This window comes from Lissotriton vulgaris, chromosome 7, assembly GCF_964263255.1.
Source record: "Lissotriton vulgaris chromosome 7, aLisVul1.2, whole genome shotgun sequence".
Taxonomy (NCBI): Eukaryota; Metazoa; Chordata; class Amphibia; order Caudata; family Salamandridae; genus Lissotriton; species Lissotriton vulgaris.
In genome coordinates, this window is record NC_141695.1 from 925,763,151 (window position 1) to 925,769,410 (window position 6,260).

The following is a 6,260-nucleotide window of genomic DNA, read 5'->3' on the forward strand; positions in this document are numbered from 1 at the left end:
AACAGAACCCTCCAAAGCAAAAAGAAAACACCTCCCACCCCCTCCCAACATGGCCGACCAGTCCCACCTGACCTCTATAAGAGGCGGACCGGCCCAACCAACAGCCTGTTTTTTTTGTTCTGCGCGATTCTCTCCAGAGGCGCTGTTCAGGTAAGATGGGCCGGCGTGAGCTGGCCCTTGGGTTTGGGGTTGAGGACCTGCTCTAGCGGTCCCTGGTACCTTATGCCTAAATTATCCCCCCCCCTCTTCCTTCCCCCGGTCCTGTGGGGCCGGTTAGGTGCTGCTCTAGCGTGCCAAGGGTTTACAGGGGGGGGGGGGGGGCGGCCGGGAAGGTGGGGTCTTGGTGCATTCCTGTGCCTCCCCCGGTCGTTACTGTAGGGCCCTGGCCCGTTGGGGGCTTCGGGCCCGGCGCTGGACTCCGGTGTGTGGTACTGGGGCTCCGGTGGTTTTCTATGTGCTCGCTTCGGCTGCACGTTTACTAAAATGGACTAGGCCCCCAGGTGGTGGCCGTGCAGATTGGCTCCCGATAGGATTGCTTGTGGACATATGGGGCTACACCCGTTTACGGGTAGGGATGCATTCACTTGCCTTTGCCCAGGGGGCGCTTCAATGAGCACGGCGTGCAAATTGACAGGCGTGCTCGCGGTTAAATTCCTTAATACCCTACAGCCTGCCTTCCTGAGTGCTTCTCGGGGTATGTTTTATGTCTCCTGCTGCTCCATTCAAGGTAGAGTGCTAGTGCTATCTCTCCCATTGTACGGTTAGCCTGCCTTGTTGTCTGCCGGCATCCACGATGGCTTATGTCTGGCGAGATGGACCGGGGGCCTCGTTCTTGCAGTGCCTGAGCTTTCCCCGGGTCGAGGCGCCCGTGCAGACTACGCCTGGCCGGGGTGGTGAGCCTCGGCGTGCGGCGCGTTCCGGCCCTGCGCGGGTCTTGGGCTCAAGCTCCCACGGAACTGTTACTTTAAAACAAGGTTGACTCTGGAGGTGGGCTCGGTCCTACCTCCTTTTTCTACAGACGCTGGCCGGGTCCGGGTGCTCCTCTCCGGCCGGCATGGGACTCGGCTTCGCGGCGCTGGTCGCTGCCGCCTCCCTTCAGTTTCTGTCTCCCCTATGGGCCGCGGCGGTTTGCCGCGCTGGTATTGGTCCGCACCTCCCGCCTCGCAAGGGCGGGTTGGATTGCCTCCAGGTGCGTCGGATGGTTCCTCCCTAGGTCTGGCGGCGGTCTCCTGCTGGCGCTGCGATTTGTGTGTTGGGAGTGCTGCTGGACCCGGTACGCGGCATGCACAGCGCGGCTGTCTCCTTCTCGGAGGTCCGGGGTTCATTCCTCGGTGAGGGCTGAAATTTTTTTTCTCGTTTCGTTGACCTGCAGTGTGTTCATGGCTGGGTCTGATGGCTTGGTGGCCTGCTCGGTCCACTGTAGGGACATGTGGTCGTCCTAATGGCGCCTGGTTCAAAATCCCAGTGGGTCCTCTCGCCTTTCATCCTTCTGAGGTCGATAATATGAGAGTATTATTGAGTTGGGTGACGGTAAACACTTGTTATTCAGCGCCATGGTGCCCATGGGGAACCTGCGTGTTATGCCCTGCATAGTAGATGGGGATTTTTTGCCATATGCTTTTATCTCATGACCAGCTTCTCTGTGCTACACTGGCGCGTCCTGTGGGTGCGCGGTGTCCCTTGGGTCTGTTTCCCCATTCTGGCGCCCTGGGCCGTCAGGTGGCTCCGGACTCGAGTGAGTTTGGGTGGCTGGGTGGCTGTGCCTTCTGGTCTCCTTGGGGGGGGGGGAGAAGGATTCCTTCTGTCTCCGTCTACGGGGTCTCCCTGTTTGGCTGCGCTTGCCCTTCTGGCCTTGCGCGGCGGGGTACCTTGACCCCTCCCCGCCTCGTCTACCTCTCGACCAGTGGGTGTGTGGCCCGTTGGTGGGTACTGCGGACCCGGGCGGGCCCGGGCCCAGTAGTCGGTTCCCCGCCTCGGCGGGTCTTGGGGTCGGTTGCGTCCCCGGTCCTTCTCGCCTCAGTGCCTGTTCCTCATTTTATCAGGGGCCTGGCCTCCACCTTGGGGGTGTCCGGGGATGGACGCCTCGGGGAATTAGCCAGGTGGGGGTCCGCAACAGCTTTCGTGCGAGCGCCTTGTGCCCTTGCGGGTGTGTTGGGTGCTTGGTTTGGGGCGTGTAACGCTTCTGTGCAGTTCGGCATGGCCCCTACACGGGGAGGTCACGCAGGTGCGTGGTTCGTCCCGCGTTATGGCGTGAATTTCCCTCTGCCGGCGGCGGGGGTGTTTCCCGGGGGATCTCGGGGTACGTTCTCCACATGTCTCCGGGCTCCCTGCCTCTGCCTGCGTCCGTGGTGATGGGCGTTGGGGGCCGCATGGCTGGCTCGGCCGTCTGGTCTGGCTGCGTCCTTGGCGGCAGTGACGGCGTTTTCGGCAAATGTCCTACTCGGGCTGTCTCCGGTCTTTCCATTTAGGGCCCGCTCCCCCGGGCGCGGCCTTCCTTCGGACTCCCCGTCCGCCTGTGGATCCGGGCCCGAGTTTCGGCTCTCCCCGGTCTTGTTCTGGTTCTGCCGCTCCCTTCCTTTTTTTCAACCCTAGGTCCTGGCTTTCGGCCCTCTCACTACTGGGGGTTCCCTGGGGGGGGGGGGCTGTTGCCTCCGTGGCGTCCCGTCCTTGGACGCGGCTGTCCCCGGGGCGTTTGCCTTCTCGACGGGTTGAGGGGGGGCGGCCTCCTTCCTTGGTCTCGCCTGTTGGTGTTTCGGACACCTGGGGTCGGCCGGTGGGACCGGCCGGCGAGTGGGGGTTCCCTCTCTCAGTTGCGGGTGCTTCCGTTGGGCTTGCCTTCCGGCCCGGGGGTGGGAGCTGTGCTCCTGGCCCGCCTGGTGGGGGGGGGGCATGTTCGACCAGTGGAGAACCTGAAATCAGGTAATCAACACTTTCCTTTAACGTAGGTTACACTGGTGGACTTTTAGTCCAGTTTTAAGGGTCAACAACCCCTCACCATTGTTGCTTGCAATGCAATGGGCGTAGCACGGGCACGAGCTGTGTGCGGAGTACTAAGGCCCGCGGGCACACGCCTGGTTTCTTCTTTGGAGCCGTGTTTAACGCAGGATTTTGAGACAGTGGCGGTCCTCCTGGCCTGCCATCTTTTGCACCGGGGCTTCGGGGTCCCCATGTCTTGGACGGGTCGGGCGACCGGTTTGGTGTAGGTGTCGCCGGTCATGTCCCTTCGGGCTGTCTTTCCCCCGGGGTCCGACTGGGTGGGGGCGGTTCGACTGGGTCGGATCTAGCCTTCGTTGCCTGGTCTCGCCCTGACCCCGGTGGTGTTTCGGCGCCTGGGGCCTCGACTCGGTCTGCCTCCGGTGCCTCTGTTCACGGAGGGGGACTCGGCCCTCCTGCCCGGATTCTGGTGTCTCCGCCCGGGTCCTTGTGGTGCCCGGTCTTTTGCGTGGCCTTTCGGTCTGATGTGCGCGTTTCCCCCGTGCCCTCGGATATCGCGGGTCCTCGGCTGGATTCGCTTGGGCAGGGCCGGGGTGCTCCTGGGTGCTCGCCTCGGCAGCGCGTGGACTTATTTTGGAACATTGCAGAGATGAATGACTAAGGAGCTATAGCTCAAAGGTGAGTCTTGTACCTTTGGTGCAGACAGCCCTCACGGGCCAGGGTTCGATTCCTGCCTATGCTGTTGAGGTATCCTGAGGTGGAAATTTTTACCTGGCGCCCGCGCGTGGTTTCCACGCAAGTCGGGGTGCGTTCCGGTTTTTAGTTCCCGGCGGGGTCCACCGCCCCGGGTACCCTCTCCTTTGGCGAGCTGGCGGTTCGAGCCTCCTGGCCGATCCCGGATCTTCCCGTACCGTGGTTGGGTCCCCCGCTCTCGGCGTCGGTGTTGGGCCGGCTCTTGTCGGCTGGCCCGCCTCCTTCTGCAGGCCTGATCCCGTGCCCGGCACTGGGCGTCCTTCTCGCGTTGGCGCGGTCGGCTTGGTGCTGTCCCCGCCTCCGTGGTCCCCTTGCGGGTCTTGGTTTTCCGGTCTGAGGATCCCTGTGGGCCCGGTGGGCGGCCTTGCGGGCCTTCCACAGTCTGGTGTTCGACGGGCTGGTTTCCCTGGTGGCTCGCTTGGCTCCGGGGTTGTTTCTCCATCGCCCACGGTCGCTCTGCCGGTCTCCCCCTTGGGTGCTCGCTTCGGCAGCACATGTACTAATATTGGAACGATACAGAGAGGATTTGCAGGGCCCCTGCGCAAGGGTGACACGCAAATTCGTGAAGCATTCCATATAAGTTCTCTCTCTCGTTCTACGAGCTCTTCAGGGTCCGCCCTTTGTGCCCCTGGCCTCGGTGGCTTTGCGATTCCTCACCTTTTAGGTGGTTTTAGGCCTGGTGGCAGTGGTGTCTGCTGGGCGGAGGGGCATGCGGGGGTCGTGCCTCCGCTCCCCTCCCTTCTTGCGGGTGTTGCCGGACCGTTTGTTCCTCCGGCATGTCCCCCTTTTTCCTTCCCGGGGTTCCTTCCCTGGTGTCCCGGGCTCGGGGGGTGTCTTCACCGCCTTTTCCCTGCCGACAAGGTTCCTCTCTTGTCCGTGCTGGTTGTCCGGTGAGCGGTTTTTGGTTTCTCTTAGCCGCACGTCTTCCCTTTCCCGGTGGGTCGGCCTGTTGGTGTCTTTTGGGTCCGGTTCGTTCGGGCCGCGGACACTCTCTTCCGAGCTTGGTTCGCTGGCTTACACGGTCTGTCCCCCTTTCCTGGGCTTCGCACCGGCGGGGGTCCAGGGTCGGTCCGTGGGGGGTGGCTCTGTTCCCTGGGCCCCCTTCATGGGTGTCTCCTCTGTGGAGTTTTATCGGGCTTCGGCGTGGTCGTCCCCCGCCTTGTTCGTGGGTCTCTAGCGGTCCCGGGGGGACTTCGCTGGGGCCGTTCTGAGTGCTGGAGCTGCGACTCCTGGTTGGCCTTCTTTTCCTGGAGGTCTTGATTTCAGGTTTCCTGTGATCCCTGTTTTCTTTTCATTTATTCTACATCAACCTTGTGTTGGTTTCTCTGCATCACCGTGTGGTGTTGTTCTTAGGGTGGTCAATGAAGCCTTGTTGGCTTGGGTATTTGCTCACTATGTAAATCATGTGGCGAGGAAGACTAACGAGGAGGTAATGCCCCGGTTACTTACCGGTAATCTTTATTACTCCGAGTATAGTCTTCCTCGCCACATGAGTTCCCTCCCCCCCTCCCTGTCTGGCTATCGGCTTCATTGTTTGCTTGGTAGATCAGGCTGTTGGTTGGGCCGGTCCGCCTCTTATAGAGGTCAGGTGGGACTGGTCGGCCATGTTGGGAGGGGGTGGGAGGTGTTTTCTTTTTGCTTTGGAGGGTTCTGTTGTGGAGCTAAAGCTCACTATGTAAATCATGTGGTGAGGAAGACTATACTCGGAGTAATGAAGATTACCGGTAAGTAACCGGGGCATTAAGCGTTATAACCAAGGACCCATCTGCCAAGCCATAATAACAGGCTCTCCTAACCCTTTTCAAATGTATACCACAGTCATATATGTATCAGCAGTATACTAGAAGAATCTTCAGCAACAGTGAAGACACATCCCTTAATGCCGCAAATTTGTTGCACTGATAATTAGAAAAGGCATGTCTTCCTTCTATTCTGCCCCTTTGTGCTTGTTTCCTCTCTGTTTTTTTTTACTTACCCGACAGAAGAAGGCCTCTTTGTAGCAGCCCCTTTGTTATTTCACAGAGATAAAAAAAAAGAAAAACAGGAAAAACTCTCTGATTCCTCCGAGCCTGCAGGCATCTGTGCTGCCTCAGCCGAGTAACGATTCTTTACAATAATTACACCCTGTTCCATATTCATCTTGAATTAGCATGCAGAAAAGAAGTAAGTATCACAGGGAAAACATTCTCTCCTCGCCCCCTTTCAGCCTCCGCCTGATCTGAAGATGTTTTCTTTATTAACAGCTGAAGCTGTCAGTCGAGAATATCTGGCGGATGTCAAGCTGACTACCTCTCGTGGCTCAGGTCTCCCATTTGCACGGTACTTTGGCCACGGACATGAAATGGCTGCATCCTCCTGTGCCACAAATGCTGACGAGGACGCTACCACATGCTCCTGTGGGTACATGTCGTCACTGTGGATTCTCTAAGTCAACCCATTATCCTTTGATTCACTATGCCTTCCCAGTAACCCCCCTCACACTTTACATTTTGCTATCCCAGCCCCGAGTATGCCTCCTTTAGTACCATCTGTTCTCTCAAAATGCAGTGCTTTCCCTTAAATGCGGAGTTAAA

General features: G+C 59.2%; 1 non-coding gene across 1 annotated transcript; it reads left to right on the forward strand.

The window, feature by feature from the left end:
* Positions 1–4,162: 4,162 nt before the first annotated feature.
* Positions 4,163–4,269, forward strand: LOC147702690 (U6 spliceosomal RNA). The gene has a single exon (XR_015298475.1). It is a non-coding gene; the product is annotated as a U6 spliceosomal RNA (small nuclear RNA).
* The last annotated feature ends 1,991 nt before the right edge of the window (positions 4,270–6,260 follow it).